The sequence below is a fragment of the Tupaia chinensis genome, unplaced genomic scaffold, assembly GCF_000334495.1.
Source record: "Tupaia chinensis unplaced genomic scaffold, TupChi_1.0 Scaffold000602_1, whole genome shotgun sequence".
NCBI classification, from domain to species: Eukaryota; Metazoa; Chordata; class Mammalia; order Scandentia; family Tupaiidae; genus Tupaia; species Tupaia belangeri.
The window spans coordinates 1,978,549-1,989,127 of record NW_006160120.1 but is presented as its reverse complement, the minus strand read 5'-3'; the positions used below and the strand labels follow the sequence as shown (position 1 = coordinate 1,989,127).

The 10,579-nt window shown below is 52.5% G+C and overlaps 1 long non-coding RNA gene across 1 annotated transcript; it reads right to left on the bottom strand.

The window, feature by feature from the left end:
* Positions 1-256: 256 nt before the first annotated feature.
* On the bottom strand, positions 257-10,099 carry LOC114009684 (uncharacterized). Its single transcript, XR_003551063.1, has 3 exons — positions 9,955-10,099; positions 2,544-2,722; positions 257-921 (listed from the first exon to the last, which is right to left on the bottom strand). It is a non-coding gene; the product is annotated as an uncharacterized LOC114009684 (long non-coding RNA).
* Positions 10,100-10,579: the final 480 nt, after the last annotated feature.

Sequence of the window (10,579 nt, the reverse complement as noted above, 5' to 3'; positions counted from 1 at the left end):
GAGGATGGCTACACTGCAATCCCTTCTCCTCCGTTCTCCTCTTGGGATCTTGGGCATGCACACACACAAGCCCGGAGTGAGTTTAAGCCACCAAATCCAGGACTCTAACTGTGGTCAACTGCATGGAGTCCAGCGACATAGCCATTAAGCTAACTGCTGGTCCCATACCACAGGGAGTTTTTAAACTTGGGTCAGAGGAGGTCAGGGTGCTGCAGAGATGCTAGAAAATCTCCACAGGAGTGTGGCATCTGCTTCACATACTTTAGCAGAGGAGAGGACGGGGCCAGTCCTGGCCACTGCTGAATGTGGGTGGTGGGTGCAGGGGTTCTCTGTATTCTTCTGGTGAAATATCCGTGGTGATAGTTTAATGGGCTCGGCTTGTTTTTCAAGGTTGCTCTTTACTTGGCGAAGTTCTGTGGGATATTGCACAATGCAATATCCTCCAGGAATCGCCATTCTGTCATTCTGACTCATCCCTGTTTGAACCCCATGGACGGAGCATCACAAATGGGCATGAGCCGCTGCTTCTGTAGACATGGCTCTCGAACCTTCCAACCCAGTCCTGGGTGCAGGGCAAGGGACTTGATGTACACTTTGTCTGAAGCTGCCCACTTACTCATTACGGATGTCACTAGCTGACGTGATTTTATGCAGGGCTGAGCACAACAGCCGGGGCCTGTCACCCAGGCTCTAAGCAAAGATTCAGAGGTGTTTCCAAGCAGAATAATGGGCCACCGTGGCTTTTTAAAGAGAGAGGATTTATCTCTGGGACCGCGTCCAGACTGGAGCTGTTGGTGGACACTGCCAGGTGTCCTGGCCAGCGAGGAGGTTTTTAATACCTTGGCTTGTCTGCAGAGGACAGCTAAGGCCTTGCAGAATGACATGGCCAGGAGCTGGGGTGATCAGCAGGGGAGAGGGATCCTGGAGAAAACAGAAGAGCCACCGTTCAGGAGCTGCAGAGAGCGGGGTCTGCACCAACCGGGTGGAGGTTAGGGGATTTCTGCAGAATGTGAGCCCCACCATGGCTACTTGGAGTAGCTCGGAGGCCAGGTGGGATGGCTGAGGCAGAGTCCCGTGGTTTGTTGCCCTCGTTACTGGAAAGCAGGGATCCGTGTCTGGGAAGCTGTGATCGTGGCCCTCTGAAAACAGCTGCACGTCCACACAGCTCCTCGGCCCGTTAACCAGGCGGTGACAGCGCCAGCTGTCTCCCCTGCCCCATGCACTCTCCTGACTTACTAACAGGACCAAATGGTCCCGAGCTCTCTAACCCTTTTAGGGAGTCACTGATGCCATGTGACACAGTTCTAGCTGATGGGGTAGGCTGCTGGGATTCTGGGGCGGTCTGGTTTCCTATTTAAGACCTTCTTCCTGGCCACCTCCTCAGCCTTTCCAGAAACAGTGGCCTCAGCCCCCATAGGTCACAAGAGCAGAGGCTCCAGCTGAGGATGGCAGCAGAAAGACAGAAAGAGGCCCTGCGGGACCTCGCGTGGCCTACACCTGCCCTGGCCTTCCTACCCCGGAGCTGTCCATCTAGAATAAGGCAGACCACCAGCGCTACCCTGCTGCCCTTGGGCTCCTGCAGCTCCGAGCTGAGCACAGACCTGGCTGGGAAATGCAGACCCTGAAGGCCAGGCACCTATGAACTGTCCCACAGCAGCTGGGCCCCTAGACTCATCTATGCTCTGATGTGAACGGAACATAGCTGCCTCTGTACCCAGCAGCCACCTCTACAAGCGTGAGCTCTGGGTCGGCTGACACATTCATGACTAAATCCAGACTCTGAAACTTCTGCACCGACCACCTGAAGCCTTCAGGATTCCTTGCACATGCGCCTAGGTCATGCCACAGTTTTACTCCCCGGAAGGAACATCCCTTGTGGCACCGTCCAGCATCCACTTCCCCTCCCTATATGACAGAACCTGACTATCGTCAACATTCACCTCCCCCCCATTCATGTGTTTGGGATGAGCCAACCCCAAGCCCCAGGCCCTGGGGATGGGCTCAGGGGCCAGATCAGGCCCTGCCAGCACTACCTGGTCTCAGTGACAGCAGGATCCTCACCTGACCATCAGAGTGACTCTCAGGGCTTTCCTGACCTTTGTTCTTGGCCCTGGATTTGAACCTGAGAGAGTAAGGCCAGAGCTGCCGAGGACAGGGGAACCTGGAGAGCCTCGAGGGTACCTGGAGCTGCCAAGGCTCTGAATGAGCCTGCAGTGAAGCCACCACGTGGCAGTAGCTGGACATGAGACCAACCAAGGCCAGGGGACAGGAGGCCAGCCAAGGCCAGTGGATAAGGGACAGGAGGCTAGCCAAGGTCAGGGGATGGAGGACAGCAAGCCAGCTGAGGCCAGTAGAGGCATTGAAGAACTGAGACCCAGCACCAAGCGTGGTGCACAAGCCTACGAGCACACTCAGAGCTGAGCCACCTGAGTCAGATCTTCTGTCCCTTGTCACTGAGAGAACCCTCCAGTCATTTGGGGCTGAAACTTCTCTGGCCCCTTGGGAGACCTCCAGCCTGCCCAGAAACCAGGAGAATGTTTTACCTGCTGAGAACTCCTATCTCCACCATCCTCCATGGTCTTTGCACACGACATGTGGGGTCCTCCTCTCTGGCCAACTTCAGGAAGCTGCCAGGAACCGCAGCTGGGGTCAGCTTTGCTCGCTTCCGGCCAGGGGAACACTTAGTCTGTTTCAACACCCAGATGACATCATCATGCCCTTCCTGATGCAGAAATGGAACGTTCTTATGCACAGAGGGAATTGCGGGCATCTTTGTTTCTGAAGTTTGATTTAAAAAAAAACAAACCTGCAGCCAGAGCTCCCAGCTGGGAGGTCGAGCTCTGTTGTTGCAGCTGCACTGAGGGCAGGTCCCTCATCCAGGCCCAGCCCACCCAGGGGGCTGGGGACTCTGTCCCTCCACTGAGGCCACCTCACCCCACCACCAACGGCTCTGGCCTCTTGCAGGCTCATTTCTGGGGGTTAAAAATGCAACCAAGAAGGTGCAGCTCTGTCTAAGAGGTGGGAAGACAGCGACCTGGGGCATCTTTTTGCCCACCTGAAGCCAGCGGACTCCCTGAAGGGGGTGAAATGCTGTGATCCGCGGGAGAATGTCCATTCACAGAGGCTCCGAAAGCGGAGATGCCAAATGCATCCATTGCACAAACTTGCAGAACGATCCTTGCAAACCAGGGGGTGTCAGCTCACGGTCAGGGGCAAGGCTGAACAGGGTGGTTGTTTCTAACGGCACCGTCAGTCCATGTTTCTGTCCGCGGAATAAACTCTCCATGGCCCTGTGGCCCCTGGTGCATCGCTTTTCTTCTCTGCTTATTGGAAGCTCCTGTTTTAAAGGTTGGATCCACTTTCTAATTCCTAGAACTCTGGGCTTCACTTATGCCAGGGCTTCCAAACCTTCTAGAAAACAGTCTCCAGAGGATTCCTTTTCTCTCCCTGCTGACTTTCTGTAGTTATTCTAAGCACTACCATTTGCAGTTGCCCCAAGATGGGGAAGGCGTGTTGTTCTCCAGCCCTACAGAGCATGGTGTCATAGAACTGGGATCAGGTGGGACCCTGACACCACGGAAGGACTTGAAATGGCCCCACCTCCCAGGCAGCCCCCCGTACCATGTCCTTGTCACAATATGACCTGCAAAGCAATGGTCTGGGCCTTCCGGGTTGGAGGTCTTATTGGGTAAAAACTGCCTTCCACTCCTCTCTTTGTGGGCCTGGGCTGGTCAATATCATGTGAGCAGTGCTCCCTGCTTCCCTGCTGAATCAGACTTACCTAGAAAGAGAGAGAGCTGTGGGGAACAGATCACCTCTTCATCCTCAAGTGACATGGGTGATGAATTTAAGCTCCTACTGGGAAACTTAGCGTCACAGAAATGGTCAAGTGGAACCTCGAAATATGGTTCAGAGAGCCCGTCCCCATTGAGAGTGGGAACTGAGTCCGGCTACTCTTGGTTTTTTTAACAAAGGGTTTTTTTTTTTTTTTTTAAGTTTATTTATTTATTTCTTCAGAGCGAAAGAGAGAGAAAGACAGCACTCCCAACAGGGTCTTGATGCCCTAATCCATTCCAAGCTCAGCTAGCCCCAGATCACGCCAGTATTTTCAGGGAGGTCCCTAGATGTGACCCTGGAACCTCCCCACATGGTTAGCCTCACAGAGAACTGCATTGAATCGCTATGCCACCATCGGAGCCCTCGAGTCCTGATTCTAACTTCCGGGTTGGACAGAGATGGCAGTGAGCCTCCCTCTCTGCTTCTCAGTTCCATGGTGGCATCGCAGACCATGACCTCGTGTCCCCATCAGGGACCACAGATGGCTCAGTGATGCCAAATGTGAGAGTGTGTCCCCAGAGAGCAAGTGTGGCCTGTAGGCAGGAAGGAACAGGAAAGTCCTTCTCTTTCCTACCGGCCAAACACAGAATCATGTTAGTGGGTGATGACCCCCAGCAGAAGAAAGTTTATTTTCATTGAATTTCTCATAGCGTAGAATCTGCTGAGGAGGACCCTGAGAAGTCCATCCCACCCAGGGACTGGATGTCACCATGTCCTCTGTCCAGGCTATGCAGATCCACATCTGACTCAGCTGGGGTCTTAGTCCTAGCATCCCCAGTGAGAATTTCCTTGCAGTAAGGGACTCCTGACTTAATTCACGAATCCATTTGTCCAGAAAGTATGCCGAGAGCACCCTATGAGCCTGGAGCTATGTTGGGTGCTGGGGAGCTGATGGAGATCCAAGACCAAGCAGCTCTTCCCCTGTAGAGTTTACGTTCCAGGGGCCTCTGGTCTTAGCTCCACATCGCCCCTGCTGGTGTCTGGACAAGTCCCTTTAATCTCCCTGGACTGTAAGAGTGACAATGAATGTCCTATGTCAGCCCAGCTGGGCCGCACGCCCGCCTGTATGCATAGACATTGCTCCGGATGGGTCCTGTGGTTTGACATCTGTATCTCTCCACCACTCATGGAGAGACTGAATCCCCAATGCAATAGTATCAAGAGGTGGGGCCTCCAGAAGGTGATCAGGCCACGAGGGCTCTGCATTTATCGCCGACCTCCCAGGGCCAAGGTCTGCCCTCCAGACTTTGCTGACATTAAACGGAGCCAGATGAAACTGATTCAGTAGGTCACAAGAATGGGTGAATGCATGTAGATTAACATGGTTCCCCAATATTATCTCCTGATACCTCAAGCCCACTGTCCTCTCCACCCAGTCATGCAGCAGGAACTTACTGAGCACCTACTAAGTGCCAGGCCTGCACTGGCACCGGAGAGGAGGAAGATCCTCGTGCTGTCAGAACACCTACTCCTTTTTCCCCTTGCAGAGTCCCCCCAGTGAAAGATCCCAGATGGGTATAGGCAAGAAGGTGACTCCTGGACAGACAGCATCTCAGCTTAGTGGAGTGGGACAGGGAGGTTGAGTTACCAAAGCTGTAAAGCTGACAGAAACAAAAATGAGCTTAACACATCTCAGGATGGTGAGAGAAAGCTGAGTGGCGTGAAGGACCTACCATGCTCGTTTTCACAGCCGAGAGCCGACACGTGTAATCTAGAGATGACGACCTCAGAACTGGGGTGTGGGTGTCACTAGGATACGGCAGTGACCACCAGGATGGCCTGCGGGAGGGGGGCAGCCTTACTTTCCATTTATCACCATGCTTTTCCGTGTGACTTTCTATAATCGTTCATTTGCACATCCGTTTTGTAAGTGAAAAGCAAACTAAAAGTAATGCGCTCTCAGTCACAGACACAGTGGTCTAAAAGTGAGCGAGGTGCGTGATCCTGCTCTCTGGGATTCCAGCCTCCAGGTCCACCTTCCCCTCCTGCCCAGGAGGTCACTGGGAACAGTGGGTGTCCCACGGGACGGACGGGATGACAGGGAAACCTTACTCTGTCTCCACAGCATTGACCTGAGGCCGCTTTGCACGGTGCAGTGCAGTAGCCTGGTGTGCGGGGAACATGAATGAGAAATGGCCCTTTCTTTGGGGACGTTCTCATCCTCAAGATCACATCACTGTGAATGGATCCCAGTACCAGTTTGGCGCTTCTATCCAAGGGTAGAAAACACTCCTGCTCTGAGCCGGAAAGGCCAGCTCTGTGAGCAGGAAGGAGGGGGGGCAGTGGGAGGAGTCCCTGATCTAGGTCAGTCTGTTGAGTAGCTGATTTCCTGGTGTAGCCATGAGAACAGAGTGTCTTCAGCAATTACGATGAAGTCATGCAAGGAGATTTCATCTGTGGCTTAGAAGTAAAATCTAGAGCAAGTAGATGCTCATATCTTCCAATGCCCGAGTTCTCTCCTAGTGCTGGAATGATCAACCAGGACTGTGGCACAGTGGTGCCGAATGCTGGGCAGGGCGCAGAGCCCTTTCGGAGACATCAGGAACCGATCAATAGTGGTGAGGCATCTGTCTGCCTCATCTAGGATTCTGTCCAGCTGCCGCTCCTTTCTCTCTCATGGAATCATCTGAGAAGAAACAGCCCAGACTCACCATGGCTGGTCCACAGTGTCCAGCTCCAGGCTTCTTCTGTCTTGGCCATTCTCAGTCCCTGCAGGGCTGCTCTGGTCCCTCATGGCTCAGCACCATGCTTCCTCCCAACCATCAGGATGTTGGGGAAAAGGAGGAAAAGAGGAGCAGGCCACATCGCCTCTAAGGGCTTGAGCTAGAGGTTGCACATGCCTCACTGCACATCCCACTGGAAAGACATGGTCACGTAGCCACACCTAGGGAGGCTGGGAAACGTCTCCATTCCTCCATACCCACTTAGAACTTTGAGATTCTGTTGGCTCTAAAAAAAAGGGGAATGGATACTGGGGAGCAGCCAGCAGACTTGGGAGCAGAGAATTCTGGTTAAGGGAAGCATCTGTTAGAGGAACCATGGCCCTGCCAGGGTCAAGCAGAAACCAGGTGGGTCTTTCCCTTGTCCATGGAGCTCCAACTAAGCTCTATTCCTACACAGAACGATATCTGTCTTAGAACAGTCTATGTATCATGGTGCATATGGCGTGACATTTTACTGAACACACCCTTGTTCGTTGCAAAGTCAAAGGATTTCCCTTAGAGAAACCACATTTATACAGAGCTCATGAAGTTGCCTAGATGTTGAACTTCAGTGGATAATACCATAATTAGGTATGTTTTGCCCCAGTTCCCCCACTCAACCCCAGGGCTTGCATATCTGGAAGCATCTCACAAGTTTCCAGGCTGAGAAGCTTCCACTCTGAGCAGGAAGGGCCTGCTTCATGAGCAGAAGGGAGGTAGGGGTGTGGGAGGGAGTCCCTGCTGTCCCAGTTGGAAGCCCAGGGCCAACTAAGCCAGGTCGCTCAAGCCAAGCTGGCTCCTTCGCCATCAGGCCTCCACCATCTGGTTGGGGCATCTTAGAATGAGGAGCAGGAAGCACGACTGCTGCCGTGAACACCTGCCGACAGAGCTCACCCAGGGAGCAGCCTGAATGGCTTTCCCTGTGCAAGCAGAGAGGTGACGTGAATGAGAAGGCTTCCCTCCCATTTTTATTTCCTTCTCGTTCTAGCCATGTGAAACCGGCTGTTTGGCTGAGGTTTCTTTTCTCTATTTAGTTTTATACTTTCCAAGTAAGACGTAAAGGTGAAACACGTGCATAATGCATAGTTACAGCACTTGGTCTTATTTAACTTCATCCCAGCAAACTCTCCAGAGTTCTGGCAATTAAAGAACACCATTGTATAATAATAAGACGCGCTTTGGGGGAAGTGATATGAGGGATGGAATGACTTTAGGAATGGAAGGTGTTTCTTCTTCATTGCCCGAGGGCACATGTGCTCACCAGAGAGAAAGCACTCCCTGATGGGGCATGGCCCTGCTGCAATCTTTTTTCCACCATTTCTCCATTCTATCAGGATTTCAAGCATGTACACACATGTGCCCGGCATGTTTATCAAGCTGCCAGAGCCAGGATTCTAAGAGTAGTTGGCCATGTGGGATCCAACTTTCTATGCACACCCCTAAACCTCTGGGCTATGGGGCTGGCCCTGGAAGTCATTTTTAAGCCAGCTCTTCATATGTGTGAGTCGGAGGGTGTGGAGGGTCATGTCTATGTCTGTGTGTCCTTTATGTTTTGTGTTCAGTGCTTTGACATCTCAAGACCTTGCCGACCCCCATGGGCAGCCCCTATCAGGGTTAGGCAATTCCTTGAGACATGAAACAGCTCACCTAGAAGGCACTTTCCACGTGAAAACCAAATCCAGAGCCCATACCCCAACCACCTTTATGGGCTCTAGCACTCAGGGTCACTGTCCACCTGCCCTAACCACCCAGGGCCAGGCCCCCACCAGCTAGGGGCAGCCCTTCTCCCCAGAGCCTACGGAAGTTATTCAAATATCTAGGATATCGTGGATGACTCCAACGTGGCCTGAGGGAGAGGGAGAATTTCACTTTCCTTTCATTGCCATCCTTTTCTGTGTGCTCTTTCATAGCCGTTTAATTAGACCTAAGTTTCATAATTAAAAAACAAACTGAAAGTAACACACGCTCTGTGAAATGTACACGACAGCCTGAAAGTGCATGAAGTGGGTGATCCTGCTCTCTGAGGATTCCAGTCCCCACCCCTCCCATCTCCCCACTCCCAGGACATCCCCAGGAACAGTGGGCGTCTACTGGGATAAATGAGATGACAGGGAAACGCTGTTTGGTCCTTCCACGGCATTTATCCCAAGGCTGCTCTGCACAGCCCCATGCATGAGCCCCGAACCACCCAAGCCTGCTTCCGCCCCACCACCCACTCCTTCCTAGGAAACCACAGTGAGACTCTCGGCCGGTCTGCCTCCTGCCCGGTGTTTCCTGTGTGGTCCTGCATGGTACCTGTGCTTCCTGTTTCCAGGGATCTTTGAGGACAATAAACCTCTTCCTCTCCCGCATCTTTGTGCCCTCCCCTACCTGACTAAAACGACTCCCAGTATCTGATCAAAACAGTGCGCCTCTGTGCATCCCACCCTGGGGCACGCACAACCACACACGTGTTCACCGGCCCCGTGCATGTGTTTAGCCAACATGTAACTCTGCATCACAAAAACGCCCTCTGATGTCAGAGGCGCCATGAATCATAATGACACCCCAGCCTGGTACCCGAGAGACCTGGACCTGCTGCTAAGTCACTGTCCCCGCTGTGAGAACAGTCACCACTCTACAGCCTCCAGAGGGAGGAACTAAACTACTTCTAAATGACCCATATTGTGCCGTGGCTATTGCCCCGGTTACCCTCTGGTTAATTTTCTGCTCCTTGGTGTCCTGGGAACGGGTGGCATTTACTCCATTGGGACAGACCTTCATTAACGCGCCGTGTTTGCAGCTCTGGGCCCGGCGTCTTAATAGAATTCGGCTGATGGGCCAGGGTCTGCTGAAGTTGCAGAATATGAGTGAGGCCCTTTTCTTTCTCTCTCTCCTCCACCTGATTTGCATGACTAAGCCTTTATGTCTTTTTTAAAAGAATGTGTTTGTTTGTTTCTTGATTGTTGCTCTGTCTCCTATGGAGGAAACAAATTACTCGCTCACCAGGCAGGGGCCTCAATCTGGCAGAGGCCCAGGTCTGCCGCCCTGGTAAACCAGAGCCAGATAGCCACACTCACATTGGTAAGGACAATCCCAGGCGGGTTTGCACCACCCAGATGATGCTGGGCCCCAGCAGGCTCCCTAGATGGGACTGTCAAACAGGCTGGAGCTCACGCAGGCCTCAGAGGTGTCTGCCTGGTGCCCTGTGGGAAGAAAGGATGTGGCTCATCCTTTATGGCACCCAGCAAGAGGCAGCCGGTAAAAGAGAAATGTCTTGTGGCGTTTCAGCCCTGGCATTACGGAGGAGTTTCAAAGGCTGAGTTGGGGACTGAGAAACAGCAGCTTAGGAACAGAATCGTTCCCGGCCTTCACGTTCTCTTGTTCAGAGTTTTTCCAGTCTTCCCATAAAAAGACATATTGAAAGATCACTTACTTGAAAAGCAGAGAACACAGATTCCACTCGTACATCTGCAATCGAGCTCTCTGACTTCGAGAACCACTTTCCTTCCCTGGGCTTGATCTTCCTCAACTGTCAAAGTTCACAGTTCCCCTAGATGTCCCCTAAGATCCTCTCCATGTTGAAGTGTCTATGGTTGAGTGACAGAGGAGGTGGCAGGTGGTACTTCTTGACCCGGACATGGTCGGTGGTGATAACAGGTTCTTTCTGTGACAGTGATATGTGTCTATTTGATTAGGTCTGACACCTCCCTTTCCCTCACACCCACACCCAATCTATCAGCCCTTCCAGACAGCTCTGTCTTCAAATCCACTCCTTTCTCTCTTTTCTACCACCTTCACCTTTATTCAAGCCACTATCGTCTCTCGGTTGGAAAACAGCCTCCTGCCACAGTGTGGGCATTTGTGCTGGTCGCCTGCTTTCTTTCCATGGGTCTGGAATCTTGGTACAAGCCAAGCAGAGGGTGCCTGGCCCACCACCCCAGCCTCTCCCAGGCTCCCCAGTGAGCTACATTTCACACCTATGAGGTCGGCCCCACCCCCACAGGCTCACAATCTGTTTTCTTTTTTTTTTCAAACTTGCTCATTTATGTATCCCATGA